The 15748-nt window shown below is 47.2% G+C and overlaps 1 protein-coding gene across 1 annotated transcript in view; it reads left to right on the top strand.

Annotated features, from left to right (window-relative positions):
* Positions 1-15748, top strand: part of LOC126191533 (protein Wnt-5b-like) — a 326244-nt gene that overhangs the window by 98085 nt on the left and 212411 nt on the right. The gene's annotated exons all lie outside the window — the stretch shown is intronic.

Raw genomic sequence — 15748 nt, 5'->3', positions numbered from 1 at the left:
CAACATTGCTCCGCACTACGTGTAACAGCGTTTCAGCAATTGTAGAGTGACGCGCTGTGTTTGCCTGTCGCCTTTAACCGAGCGGCAGCCGATGTGGCCAAACACTGTAGCAGCAAGTGACAGATGGCCACTAACAAGCAGTTTTAATAGGACTATACGTAAAACGCAACAGGTCGCAAGTTCACCGTCACACCACGACGTGCCAGTGCTCCAATTGCTCTGTCTATGGGATACAGGTGCTCCTAGCAGAAACTTCAGCTGCCATCCTCAGGTGAGCCGTCGAAGGCTAACGAAAACGCACTCCTTTTCGTAACATACAGCGCGCTGTGAGTATTTCGCATATGCCTCAAAGTCAAACTGACAGACGGACGACAATTCGCGGCGGCAGCACCCTCCCTGGTGAGACCGAGGAACTCTGCTGTCACTTGCATTACCGCTCGCCCCGGTCGTTGGCGCGCTCTGCCGTTTTCGATTATGGCAAATCGTGGAGACGATGGTGTTCCATTCACTGCCCAACTGGTAGCCGCTATCACGGTCCATCAGATGTTCCGCCAGGCGTATTTTCACGGATTCTTTAATAATGGAGTCCCAGAGAGGTGATGCTGCATTCACGATCATTGTTTTCTCACTCTTCATTGAACCTCCAGTGGAAATGCAGTGCTCGGCAGTAGCGGTCTTGCTCAGTTGTAAAAGGCAGGTGCAACACTGATGTTCAGTGAGGCGTTCTTTCACAGTGCGTGTGGGCTGACTTCTAATTTTTTTTTTTTTTTTTTTTTTTTGAGACATCAGTCTTCTGACTGGTTTGATGCGGCCTGCCACGAATTCATCTCCTGTCCCAACTCCTTCTCAGAGTACCACTTATAGCCTACTTCCTCAATTATTTGCTGGATATATTCCAATCTCTGCTTTCTCTACAGTTTTTACCCTCCACGGCTTCCTCTAGTACCAGGACGTAACAACAGATATCCCATCACCCTGTCCCATCTTCTTGTCTGTGATTTCATATATTCCTTTCCTCTTCGATTCTGCACAGAACCATCTCATTCCTTACTTTATCAGCCCACCCAATTTTCAACATTCGTCTCTAGCACGACATCTCAAATTCTTCTTTTCTCTTCTCTTCAGGTTTTCCCACAATCCACGCTTCGCTGCATACAGCGCTGCTTTCCAAAAGTACATTCTCAAAAATTCTTCCTCAGATTAAGGCCTATGTATCATACTAGTAGACTTGTGTTGGCCAGGAATGCCCTTTTTGCCCCTACTAGTCAGCTTTCGATGTCCACCTTGTCCCGTCCATCGCCGGTTACTTTGCTGTCTAGGTAGCAGAATTAGTGAACTTCATCTACTTCGCGACCATCAGTTCTGATGTTAAGTTGCTCGTTGCTCTCATTTCTGCTACTTCTCATTAATTTCATCCTCCGATTTTACTCTCAATTCACGTTCTGTATTTATTAGACCAGGGCTTCACAACATACGTGCTCGCGGAGCAAGCTGTGAGCAGCAAGGCGCGAGCACGGAGCAGCGCGAGCACGCTACCCCCACTACCGGACCAGAGCGGAGACTCGGAAAGTCACGTGGGGCACACAACAGCTGCCGCCAGTCAATGTAAATCCGCGGCCACCTGCAGGGATATCACTCACGAATTATTACTGCGACAAATGAAACAAATAAAGGAGAATGTACACGTGTCACATAATTTTATTAGCTTAGTGTATGCCTCTACATTCCCAATAATTTGTGTGTCACTGAAGTGTGGGATTCTCGGTTATTTTGTGCTTTTTGCCCTTTACAATTGCGTCTGTGTCCGGAGTAATAGTTCTTGTGCATTTTAGGCACAGCGTGCAGTTTAAATTTCGATCAGACAATGCGTTTCTCAGACGCGTCTTGTTACATTTCATTGCAGAGAACAGTTGTTCACAAACATACGTGGAACCGAACATTGATATTATTGTAGCCGCCAGTTTGTGCAAACAAAGAAATCTATCCTGAGGGAAGTGTCTGTAGAATTCCAAAATGTTTTTCTTGTTCTGAAATTTGTCTCTGTATTCTCTGTCACACTGCAGGTCAATAATTTCTTGCTGCAGCTCAGGACGAATCTCTTAAATATTCGCTGAATATGGAGAGAACAGATCAAAATCACTGTCTAGTGCTGTCAGACCTTGAAAGCGCTGATCAACTAAACTATGTGAATAACGTTCACAGTCTTTGTGAACATCTTGCATGAATGACAATTTAGGAAAATGAGCTAGGTTTCCTGTTTCCAGCTGACTCACCCGAAGTGTCAATTTCATTTTAAAAGCTCGTATTCGATCTATGAAATGAGTAATTAGCAGATCTTTACCTTGTAGTAAAATGTTCAAAGCATTCAGATGGCTAGTTAAATTGGCTAAGAACGCAAGATCACATTCAAACGTGCGCGCGCATTTCCCCTCCCTCCCTACTCCGCGACCTTGCACCTGCTCGCGAGCACGAGCCTGAGCAGACGAGAGTACTCGCGCTCAAAACCGGCTAGTTGTTAAGCCCTGCATTAGACTGTTCACTCCATTTAGCAGATCCTGTAATTATTCTTCACTTTCTCTGAGGATAGCAATAGCCGGCCAGTGTGGCCGAGTGGTTCTAGGCGCTTCAGTCTGGAACCACGAGACCGCTACGGTCGCAGTTTCTAATCCTGCCTCGGGCATGGATGCGTGTGATGTCCTTAGCTTAGTTAGGTTTAAGTAGTTCTAAGTTCTAGGGGACTGATGACCTCAGATGTTAAGTCCCATAGTGCTTAGAACCATTTGAGGATAGCAATATCGTCAGTGAATCTTATTGTTGATATCCTATCACCTCGAATTTTAATTCCACTCTTGAACCTTCCTTTTGTTTCCGTCATTACTTCTTCGATGGAATGATCGAACAGTAGAGGTGAAAGACTACACTCCTTTCTTACACCCTTTTTCATCCGAGTGCTTCGTTTTTGGTCTCCCGCTCGTATTATTCTCAGGTGGCTCTTGTACATGTTGTTATCACCCGTCTCTCCCCATCGCTTATCCCTACTTTCCTCAGAATTTCGAACATCTTGCACCATTTTACATTGTCGAACGTTGTTTACAGGTCGACCATTCCTATGAACATGTCTTGATTTTCATTTAGTCTTGCTTCCATTATCAACCGCAACCTCAGAACTGCCTCTCTGGTGCCTTTACTTTTCCTAAAGTCGTCTAATACATCCTCAATTTTATTTTCCATTTTCTGTATATTATTCTTGTCAGCAAATTGAACGCATGGGCTGCTAAGTTGATTGTGCGATAATTCTCCATCAGTTCTATATCGACAAATGTTGCTCCGTTTATCACATCAGACAAATCATCCGCCTCATAGAGGGCTTCAGTGTACTCTTTCCACCTGTCTCCTTAGCACTGAACAATGGAATTCCCATTGCACTTTTAAGTTTACCACCTTTGCGCTTCATTTCACGGAAGCTAGTTTTGTCGTTTCTACATGCTGAGTCAGTCCTTCCGACGGTCGTTCCTTTTTCGATTTCTTCACAATTCTCAAGCAGCCACTTCGTCTTAGCTTCCCTGCACTTCCTATTTATTTCATTCCTTAGCGACTTGTATTTCTATGTTCCTTCATTTCCTTAAACAGTTTTGTACTTCCTTCTTCCATCGATCAGATGAAGTATTTCTTCTGTTACCTACGTTTTCTTCGCAGTTACGTCCTTCGTACCTGTGTTTTTCTTTCCAACTTATGTAATTGCGCTTTTTAGAGATGCCAATTCCTCTTCGACCGAACTGCACACTGAGTTATTCTTTATCGCAGTGCTGTAGCTTCAAAGAGCTTCAAGTGTATCTCTTCATTCCTTAGTACGTCCGTATCCATTTTCTTTGCGTACTGATTCTTCGTGACTAGGCTCTTGGGCTTCAGCCTACTCTTCATCACTACCAGATTGTGATCTGAGCCTATATCCGCTCCGGGTACGTCTTACAATCCAGTATCTGACTTCTCCTCCTCTTGTGATTCTTGAACAGAGTATTTGCTATTACTAGCTGAAATTTACTACAGAACTCAATTAGTCTTTCTCCTCTCTCATTCCTAGTACCAAGCCCCAATCCTCCCAAATCCTTCCTTCAATCCGTCCCCTAAGACCGCATTCCAGCCCCCATGACTATTAGATTTTCATCTCCCTGTACTTTCTGAATTACCCGTTCGATATCCTCACTTTCCTATCTCTTCAGCTTCAGCTTGCTACGTCCTCATGTATACCTGAACTACCTTTGTCTGTGTTGGTTTGCTGCCGATTCAGATGAGAACAAGCCGTACCACATTGGCGAGGTACGCTGATGAGCCAAAACATTGTGACCACCGCCTATCGGGACGTTGGATGTCTCCTGGTGGGCCGGCCGTGGTGGCCGTGCGGTTGTAGGCGCTGCAGTCCGGAACCGTGGGACTGCTACGGTCGCAGGTTCGAATCTTGCCTCGGGCATGGATGTGTGTGATGTCCTTAGGTTAGTTAGTTTTAAGTAGTTCTAAGTTCTAGGGGACTGATGACCTCAGATGTTAAGTCCCATAGTCCTCAGAGCCATTTGAACTATTTGAAAAAATGACTCTGAGCACTATGGGACTTAACATCTATGGTCATCAGTCCCCTAGAACTTAGAACTACTTAAACCTAAGTAACCTAAGGACAGCACACAACACCCAGCCATCACGAGGCAGAGAAAATCCTTGACCCCACCGGGAATCGAACCCGGGCGTGAGAAGCGAGAACGCTACCGCACGACCACGAGATGAGGGCTGAACTATTTGAACATCAGATGTTATGTCCCATAGTGCTTAGAGCCATTTGAACTATTTGAAGATCAGATGTTAAGTCCCATAGTGCTCAGAGCGTCCTGGTGGCGTTGCGGGCAGGTGACGCGGTTACAAAATTGTATTGGCGGAGGAAACTCGGACGGGGGATCATCCTAGCGAAGATATGAGTTGCAAATCTGGAAATCCAGTGAGCTAAGTGACTTTGACAAAGGCCAAATTATTATTCCGCAGAGCCTGTGATCGAATATCTCGAAAACGGCAAAGCTGGTCGACTTCCACGCGGTTGGGCGTCCACGACTCTTCACAGAACGGGGGGTTCGGAGGCTTGTCTGCTCTGTAAAGGAGAACGGCTGGTGATCTGTGGCATCTCTGCCGAGGTAGCGCAGTGTAGGCGCACGCACACGTGTTTCGGAGCACACGGTTCGTCGTACATTGTTGGACATGGAGCACCGCAGCAGAGCAGTCCTACGTGTTCACATGTTGACCCAACAATTGCTGTGAGCACGGGACCATCTGGATTCGACCGTCGTCGATCAATGGAAACGTGCCGGCTCTTCGGGTGAACCACATTTTTGCTACGCTAGGTCGCTGGTCATCATCACAAACGCCGTCATCGCGGCGAACGGCGGCTCGAAACGTGCAGCCCCATGAAGAATGCATGCTGCTGGGACCAATGCAAAATATGGGAGACATTCTCCTGCTATATATGACGGTAGTATCTGTTACCGAAAGAACAGTTACCGTCAATGACCATGCAGCTATGCTAGAAATGAAATGATATTTAAATAGACACCCTAGCTGCAAGCAGGCGTTGATATACTTCATTGGGGACATGTTGAAAATGTGTGCCCCGACCGGGACTCGAACCCGGGATCTCCTGCTTACATGGCAGATGGATAGAGCGTCTGCCATGTAAGCAGGAGATCCCGGGTTCGAGTCCCGGTCGGGGCACACATTTTCAACATGTCCCCAATGAAGTATATCAACGCCTGCTTGCAGCTAGGGTGTCTATTTAAATATCATTTCTTTACATTCTCCTGCGCCTGCATGGCACCTGTGGTAATGATCGAAGACACGCTGACAGCTGTGAACCATCTGCATAACTTCATGTTTGATGTTTCCCCCGCCGGCAGTATAATTGTTCGTGTCTCAGAACCAGAACCGTGCTACAGTGGTTTTAGGAGCATTATAGTGAACCCACGTTGATGTCTCGGTGACCAAACTCGCCTGATGTAAATCTTATGGAAACCATCTGGGTCGCTATCGAGCGCCATCATCGAGTACGCAAATCAGCGGCCCGTTATTTAGGCGAATTACATGACCTGTGCGTACACACCTAATGCCACATGCCTCCACAAACCTTCCAACAAACTGTCGGATCCCTGATACGCAGAATCAGTTATGTATTTCATTCCAAAAACGGACAACAAGGTATTGAGCAGGTGATCATAATGTTTTGGCTCAGTAATGTATTTTGTAAGTTCAGGCCTTCTGCAAATCAAGTCGACCTTCAAAGATCCCAGAAAGTTTGTGATTATCAGATGATGGATGTAAAACCAGTTTCAATTGAAATTTAAGACGATTTCTTGTTATTTTAAACGAAATATTGTCCACGAAAAGCATAGAAGCTAAAGATTTTGCCGTATCTGCTTTCTCGTTCTTGGTTGTAACTGATAGTGCCCTGTTAATCTGTCAGGTAGAATATCCATTTTTCCTGAACACTGTCCTTAAATGGGCGAGCTGTTTACGCAAACTATCTAGATCTGGAACTCTGTGAGCTCTGTGTACGAGTGTTTTAAGTACCCTCCAAATCTGCGATGGGTGATGATAACTTGACGCTTGCAAATACTAATCAGTATGAGTGGGCTTACAATAAACTGAATGCCCCACACAGCCATCATTCGTCCGTCGAACCAAGCCATCCAAGAAAGGCAGACAACCATTCTTGTCTGTCTCCATAGCGACCCGAACGTTGTTATGAATCGAGGTGAGGTGATGAAGAAATCTTCTCTATGAGGCCACCCTATGAAAATATCGCCTACATACATCCAAAATACAATTTGTTTAAGGGCAGCTGATTCAAGCGCTGCCTCCCTGAAATCCACCATAAAAAGGTTTTCCACCAAACGAGAGAGAGGGCTGCCCACGACGCAGCATCAGTCTGTTCCAAATATTCTTGTTTCAACACAAAACAGGTTGAGCAAAGGGTGTGCCGAAATAAAGCAGTGATGTCCACCTAAAACTTGTTGCCAGTTAGTGCCAAAGAATCTGCGAGAGGGACATTTGTAAATAAAAAAAAAAGGTACCACATAGAAACGGCCCCAATTGCTTAGGTGGAGAGGCCTTAGTCTATTGACATAGTTCGCTGAGTTACAGATGTGATGAAATGTGAGTGAGCATTTGCCCACTAACGGTCTCAGCAAAGAAGCAAAATGAAGTTAAAATCTTCTGGGATATCAGGCCGCGTCATGTTTCTTCTAAAATGTTAGACGTTTCGACGCCACTGCTGGGATCTTCCTCAGGATCTTTTGGTGTCCACTACTGCTAGAACACTGTCTGAGACGCGTGTCGCGTCCACTTATAAAGCAGTAGTGGACACCAAAAGATCCTGAGGAAGATCCCAGCAGTGGCGTCGAAACGTCTAACATTTTAGAAGAAACGTGACACGGCCTGATATCCCAGAAGATTTTAACTTCAGTGACAACGGCCACGAAAGCCTGCAGACTTACATAAGAAGCAAAATGTTTGGCTCCCCCACCAATTTGTACTCATTGCGTCCAAATTTTAGCTGTCCTCCACTTCCTGATGGAATGTCCATTTTTTAACCGTTTACGTTCCCGCTTGGGTTTGCTGCCTGAGTTATCAGTCGTTTTAGCAAATGACGCGCGGGCTGTCAATATGACAAAGGCCTTTAAATTTTTAGTTTTGGACCTCCGTTTCTGTATGGTGTCTTTTGTAGCCCTTTCTCCACGTCCCTGTTTTTAGTTGTCTTCTCTTATGTCAGTTGGGATTGACGTATAGTCGTTTTTTAACTCCCCTCTGTCTTCGTGTTCTATATTTTTGACCCCAGTTGCCGCCCGGAGTGGCTGAGCGGTTCTAGACGCTCCAGTCTGGAACCGCGCGACCGCTAAGGTCGCAGGTTCGAATCTTGCCTCGGGCATGGATGTGTGTGATGTCCTTAGGTTAGTTAGCTTTAAGCAGTTCTAAGTTCTAGGGGACTGACGACCTCAGCAGTTAAGTCCCATAGTGCTCAGAGCCATTTGAACCATTTGACCCCAGTTGTTTTTGCGCCCTGAAAACAAAACAAGCAAAATGTTTGGCTAAATCATACGCAAGAGGTGCAGTGTCGCCCACGTCCAGTAGCGAAGAACACTCGACTACCAGTCTGAGGGTTGTAGATCGCGACTCAGTGGACAGTACAGTAGTCTTCTCGGAAACACGTGAGCGGGGCGGCTCTGCCGCACGCTCCAGTCATTGTGCCCGATTTTGCACGCCGGCTGTGTCACCCCGGGGCTGCGAGATTAGGGGGCGACGAGGGCCGGGGGCCGGCTGACGCATCTCCACTTTACATGCAGACCAGCCTCACACTTATAAGATGCAAATGCCGCCTGCCGTCGGACACGCGACGACCGGCCGCAGTCGGCTGGAATAAATAGCGCAGACTTGGCCGCGGGGCGAGCACTTAAAATGGAAAACAGCCCCAGTTACAAATATTGTGTAAGCAAGTAAGCGATATTTTATTAGCGAGGCTTTCATCTGTTACGTCGCATGCTGTCCTCGAAACTCCTCCATAAGCTGACGAAGTACACTTCTGACCAAAAGTATCCGGACATGTACTGGTGGACATTAATATGGTTTGTGTCCACTCTGATGGGGACACGTTCAATGAGGTATCTGAATGCCTGTGGAGGAATGGAAGCCTCTTCCTCAAGAGCCTAAACCAGATAGGAGGTAGCGATTTTAGACGCTGGAGACTGGAACGGACGTTCTAACTCGTCCCAAAGTTGTTCCATTGGGTTGAGACCTTGGGCAGGCTCAGTTTCAGGAATTCCCAACTCCACAAACGGCTGCCTCGTAGACGCTGCTTTATGACAGGGGGCTCTGTCGAGCTGATACGATCGTCCCCGAACTGTTCTTCTACTGTTCGCAGTGTATTCACATCCTTTCACATGTAGCGTTCGCAGCTCGTGGTCTTGCGGTAGCGTTCTCGCTTCTCGCGCGCGGGGTCCCGGGTTCGATTCCCGGCGGGGTCAGGGATTTTCTCTGCCTCGTGATGACTGGGTGTTGTCTTAATCATCATCATTTCATCATGACTGACTCGCAAGTCGCCGAAGGACTTGCAATACGGCGGCCGAACTTCTACGCAAGGGGCCTCCCGGCCATCAATGCCATACAATCATTCTCATTCACATGTAGCGTTTTCTTGAGCGTAATAAGGGGACCACACCCCACCCACGAAAAACACGGAGCACATCCTAGCCATGGAAAACACCCTCACACTGTAACACCACCAGCACACCGTATTTCACGGTAAGAACTACACCTGAAAGCAGCTGACATTCTCCAGGCATTCGGTAAACCCAAACACTTCCGTCGGACTGCCACAGGGTAAAGGGTGATTCGTCATTCCAGGTCACTTACTTGCAGTCATCCTATGCCCAGTGCCGTCGCCTTCTGCACGACTTCAACGTCGCTTAGATTTGACTACAGAAATGTGTGGCTTATGAGAAGCTGTTCGACCACTTGCAACGCATACGTGCATTCCCTTCACGTGTTTATGCTAATTATTACGCACATTTATGCGATCGGGAATGCTCAGTAGCAGCCAGGCTACATGTACATTTGACAAATATGCTTCATCAAGGAGCATTAACGATAACATCATACGAGGCAATGTTGTGCAATCTTAGTAGGGACAAAATCCGACAATTCGGGAGTAGGATCTCACAATCGGAGACAGCGTTCCGAGACAAACTTTCGTCACAACGTCCGCAAACGTGGCGTCAGATCCGTCTGGCAACATCGATCTAAACGCCCATTGGGTGAGAGTTTTGATTTATATATATACAGGGTTGTCTATTGATCGTGACCGGGCCAAATATCTCACGAAATAAGCATCAAACGAAAACACTACAAAGAACGAAACTCGTCTAGCTTGAAGGGGAAGCCCAGATGGCGCTATGGTTGGCCCGCTAGATCGCGCTGCCATACGTCAAACGGATATCAACTGCGCTTTTTTTATTATTCAAATGGCTCTGAGCTCTATGGGACTTAACATCTATGGTCATCAGTCCCCTAGAACTTAGAACTACTTAAACCTAACTAACCTAAGGACATCACACAACACCCAGTCATCACGATATTTTTTATTACATATTCGTGTAGGGCGTAAAGAAATATGCACGCCATCTATGTGCCGGATATCCAACATGTTGGAAGTAGATTGTCATTCTGTCATGCAGTGAAACATTTTGTAGTAGTATCGGTAGAATATTACGTAGGAAATCAGCGTACATTGCACCATTTAGATTGCCATCGATAAAATGAGGCCGGCCGCGGTGGCCGTGCGGTTCTAGGCGCTGCAGTCTGGAACCGCGGGACTGCTACGGTCGCAGGTTCGAATCCTGCCTCGGGCATCGATGTGTGTGATGTCCCTAGGTTAGTTAGGTTTAAGTAGTTCTAAGTTCTAGGGGACTGATGACCTAAGATGTTAAGTCCCATAGTGCTCAGAGCCATTTGAACAATTTTTGATAAAATGGGGGCCAATTATCCCTCCTCCCATAATGCCGCACCAAATATTAACACGCTAAGGTAGCTGATGTTCCATTTGTCGCAGCCATCGTGGAATTTCCGTTGCGCAATAGTGGATATTATGCCGGTTTACATTACCGCCGTTGGTGAATGACGCTTCGTCGCTAAATAGAACGCGTGCAAAAAATCTGTCATCGTCCCGTAATTTCTCTTGTGCCCAGTGGCAGAACTGTACACGACATTCAAAGTCGTCGCCATGCAATTGCTGGTCCACAGAAATATGGTACGGGTGCAATCGATGTTGATGTAGCATTCTCAACACCGACGTTTTGGACATTCCCGATTCTCGAGCAATTTGTCTGCTACTGATGTGCGGATTAGCCGCGACAGCAGCTGAAACACGCACTTGGGCATCATCATTTGTTGCAGGTCGTGGTTGACGTTTCACATGTGGCTGAACACTTCCTGTTTCCTTAAATAACGTAACTATCCGGCGAACGGTCCGGACACTTGGATGATGTCGTCCCGGATACTGACCACATACATAGCACACTCCCGTTGGGCATTTTGATCACAATAACGATACATCAACATTATATTGACCTTTTCCGCAATTGGTAAACGGTCCATTTTAACACGGGTAATGTATCACGAAGCAAATACCGTCCGTACTGGCGGAATGTTACGTGATACTACGTACTTAAACGTTTATGACTATTACCGTGCCATCTGTCACAAAGCGAAAAAAGTGGTCCAACTAAAACATTCATATTTCTTTACGTCCTACACGAATACGTAATAAAAAATGGGGGTTCCTATTTTATAAAACGCAGTTGATATCCGTTTGACCTATGGCAGCGCCATCTAGCGGGCCAACCATAGCGCCATCTGGTGTCCCCCTTCAAGCTAGACAAGTTTCGTTCTTTGTACTTTTTCGTTTGACGCTTATTTCGTGAGATATTTGGCTCGGTCACGATCAATGGACGACCCTGTATATGCGTGAGAGACGAGTAGAGTGTCCCTATTGGTTGAGGGAGAAAGGTGGGGTTTCTCTTGTGCGTCGGTAAGACAGGGCGAGTTTTAGTAGCGAGGCGCCACTCAAAAACGCACGGCCCAGTAACCGGAGGCGGCTCCAAAAGAACGGTCGCGAGTAAATATAGCAGTGATAAACAAAATATAAAGTTAAGGTATTAATTATCAGCGAACGCCACGTGTCGTGGGCACTATCTGTAACGAGTATTGAAAGTGATAAAATGTGTTGCAAAGGGTTGAGTATAACGGCGTAGTCAAGAGCCGCCATATTGGAAAGTGTGTGACGTGTGTTTCAAAGAATTGTTCATTAAAATGAGTATATTACAAAACGTTGTTAACATTTAACACCTGGAATCCCGACACCCCCCACTTCAGCAGGATCACAAACCAACATTGAACCTGGCGCCTGAGCGCTACTACTGTGCGACGAGGGACAACCGAAGCAGCAAGACACCTGTTTAGTAATACAGAAACCAGAGGAATAAGGCACAGTCGCTTCCTGCTCGCTACAATGCCACAGAGGGCATTGTACACTGGACTGTATTCTTTGTATCTCCCTACCCGCCGCCATCGTGCTAGCTGGACTGGAACTCACTAAATGATTTCATACGATTTTTTACAACCTTCTTGCGCAATGTTCAACGAATCTCTCCGTCAGTACATGAAGTCTACCTAGTCTTGGTTCAGCTGTGGTTCGTCGTTCGTATTTCCACTTCGCAATCACATCACCAACAGTTGTCTTACAAGGGTTGAAATTATCCTGATGGATAAGTTACTCTGGCGTCATCTGACGGCAGGTGCACATTTGAAGCCACTGGGCTCAGCTGACCGACCTGTTCTCCAGTTACTGGTTCTCCATTGACAACACAGTACTCCCTGCCTCCTGTAATAGTGTGAGATCAGTCTCTCCTGACATCTAGCGGTCAATTCCGCATTACACAGAGGGGTGGGGGGTCCTACAACGTTTGATCAGACCGTGTATCTGGTCTGCTTCTCCGGGCGATACTGTTCGTTCACTGGTGCAATTTCTGTCGCACGTTTAATATGCGGATCCAAGCTGGTACTGGTCCCAGACTAATGAACAGTACCCAAGAATAAGTCGAGCGAATGTTTCATAAGCCACTTCTTTCATGGATGAATTACGTTTCCTTAAGAACTTTTCAATGGCACTTAGCCAGGTATCCGCTTATCCTGCAATATCATTTTTGTGCGGACGCTCCACTGTATATACACTCCTGGAAATTGAAATAAGAACACCGTGAATTCATTGTCCCAGGAAGGGGAAACTTTATTGACACATTCCTGGGGTCAGATACATCACATGATCACACTGACAGAACCACAGGCACATAGACACAGGCAACAGAGCATGCACAATGTCGGCACTAGTACAGTGTATATCCACCTTTTGCAGCAATGCAGGCTGCTATTCTCCCATGGAGACGATCGTAGAGATGCTGGATGTAGTCCTGTGGAACGGCTTGCCATGCCATTTCCACCTGGCGCCTCAGTTGGACCAGCGTTCGTGCTGGACGTGCAGACCGCGTGAGACGACGCTTCATCCAGTCCCAAACATGCTCCATGGGGGACACATCCGGAGATCTTGCTGGCCAGGGTAGTTGACTTACACCTTCTAGAGCACGTTGGGTGGCACGGGATACATGCGGACGTGCATTGTCCTGTTGGAACAGCAAGTTCCCTTGCCGGTCTAGGAATGGTAGAACGATGGGTTCGATGACGGTTTGGATGTACCGTGCACTATTCAGTGTCCCCTCGACGATCACCAGTGGTGTACGGCCAGTGTAGGAGATCGCTCCCCACACCATGATGCCGGGTGTTGGCCCTGTGTGCCCCGGTCGTATGCAGTCCTGATTGTGGCGCTCACCTGCACGGCGCCAAACACGCATACGACCATCATTGGCACCAAGGCAGAAGCGACTCTCATCGCTGAAGACAACACGTCTCCATTCGTCCCTCCATTCACGCCTGTCGCGACACCACTGGAGGCGGGCTGCACGATGTTGGGGCGTGAGCGGAAGACGGCCTAACGGTGTGCGGGACCGTAGCCCAGCTTCATGGACACGGTTGCGAATGGTCCTCGCCGATACCCCAGGAGCAACAGTGTCCCTAATTTGCAGGGATGTGGCGGTGCGGTCCCCTACGGCACTGCGTAGGATCCTACGGTCTTGGCGTGCATCCGTGCGTCGCTGCGGTCCGGTCCCAGGTCGACGGGCACGTGCACCTTCCGCCGACCACTGGCGACAACATCGATGTACTGTGGAGACCTCACGCCCCACGTGTTGAGCAATTCGGCGGTACGTCCATCCGGCCTCCCGCATGCCCACTATACGCCCTCGCTCAAAGTCCGTCAACTGCACATACGGTTCACGTCCACGCTGTCGCGGCATGCTACCAGTGTTAAAGACTGCGATGGAGCTCCGTATGCCACGGCAAACTGGCTGACACTGACGGCGGCGGTGCACAAATGCTGCGCAGCTAGCGCCATTCGACGGCCAACACCGCGGTTCCTGGTGTGTCCGCTGTGCCGTGCGTGTGATCATTGCTTGTACAGCCCTCTCGCAGTGTCCGGAGCAAGTATGGTGGGTCTGACACACCGGTGTCAATGTGTTCTTTTTTCCATTTCCAGGAGTGTATTTTACGGTTGTTACTGTTATCAGTGATTTATCAGCAATGAACATCGACGGATGTGTCTGTCTGCGTACAACCAACACCTTACATTTACGTTCACGATTAACTGCTATTCACTGTGCCAATTGTCTATCCTTTGCCTGTCTGCATCCGGTTTTTTAGTCTCCAGGCGTTGCGGCCTTTTTGTCGACAGTGACCCCCACCGCTCACGAACAGCTTAGGCGCTCCCGGCTTTGAGCACTAAATGATTTATATATATTGTATATATATTGTAAATAGTTTTTTTTTTTTTTTTTTTTTTGAGTCGTCAGCCTCCTGTGTAGTTTGATCCCGCCCGCCACGACTTTCTCCCCTGTGACAACCTATTGACACGAGAGTAGCACTTGCATCCTACGTGCCATGCTATTTGTTCGGTGTATTCTAACCTCTGTCTTCCTCTGCAGTTTTTACCCTCCACACTTCCCTCTACTACCATATAAGTTATTCCCTCATGTTTTAATATCGGTCCTATCACTCTATCCGGTCTTCTTTTCAGTGCTTCCCAGATGTTTCTTTCTGCGCCATTTCTGCGGACAGCCCCCTCATCTCTAGTCTTCTGAGTCAACTTAATTTTCAACATCCTTCTAAAGCACTGCATCGCAAGCGCCTCAATTATCTTATTTTCTGCTGTTCCCATATTCCAGGCAATTCTGCGCTCCAAACATGAATACTCAGAAATTTGTTCCTCAGACTAACGTACATGTTTGACACCAGTAGACTTATTTGTTCCAGGAATTTCTCCTTTACCTATGCTATCCTGGTTTTTATGTCCTTGTTTCTTCGTCATGTGTTATTTCACTTCCAGGGTAGCAGAATTCCGTGACTTCGTCTGCTTCGATGTCACTTATTTTGAAGGAAGGAAGGAAGGAAGGAAGATTGGGTTTAAGGTCCTGTCACCATCGAGATGTAGGTTTCGATGTAGATGTAGGTTTCGAAAAAGACGGTCATGTGAAACCCAGCTCGCGCTATTCGTCCACGAGACTCAGAGGGCCATATAGGTTCACAGGTAGATGCCGTGTTTCTTGACTTCCGCAAGGCGTTCGATACAGTTCCCCACAGTCGTTTAATGAACAAAGTAAGAGCATATGGACTATCAGACCAATTGTGTGATTGGATTGAGGAGTTCCTAGATAACAGGATGCAGCATGTTATTCTCAATGGAGAGAAGTCTTCCGAAGTAAGAGTGATTTCAGGTGTGCCGCAGGGGAGTGTCATAGGACTGTTCCTATTCACAATATACATAAATGACCTGGTGGATGACATTGGAAGTTCACTGAGGCTTTTTGCAGATGATGCTGTGGTGTATCGAGAGGTTGTAACAATGGAAAATTGTACTGAAATGCAGGAGGATCTGCAGCGAATTGACGCATGGTGCAGGGAATGGCAATTGAATCTCAATGTAGACAAGTGTAATGTGCTGCAAATACACAGAAAGATAGATCCTTTATCATTTAGCTACAAAATAGCAGGTCAGCAACTG

This window comes from Schistocerca cancellata, chromosome 6 (genome assembly GCF_023864275.1).
Source record: "Schistocerca cancellata isolate TAMUIC-IGC-003103 chromosome 6, iqSchCanc2.1, whole genome shotgun sequence".
NCBI classification, from domain to species: Eukaryota; Metazoa; Arthropoda; class Insecta; order Orthoptera; family Acrididae; genus Schistocerca; species Schistocerca cancellata.
Note: the sequence above shows the minus strand (reverse complement) of the source record. Positions and strands in the feature narration are given on the sequence as shown.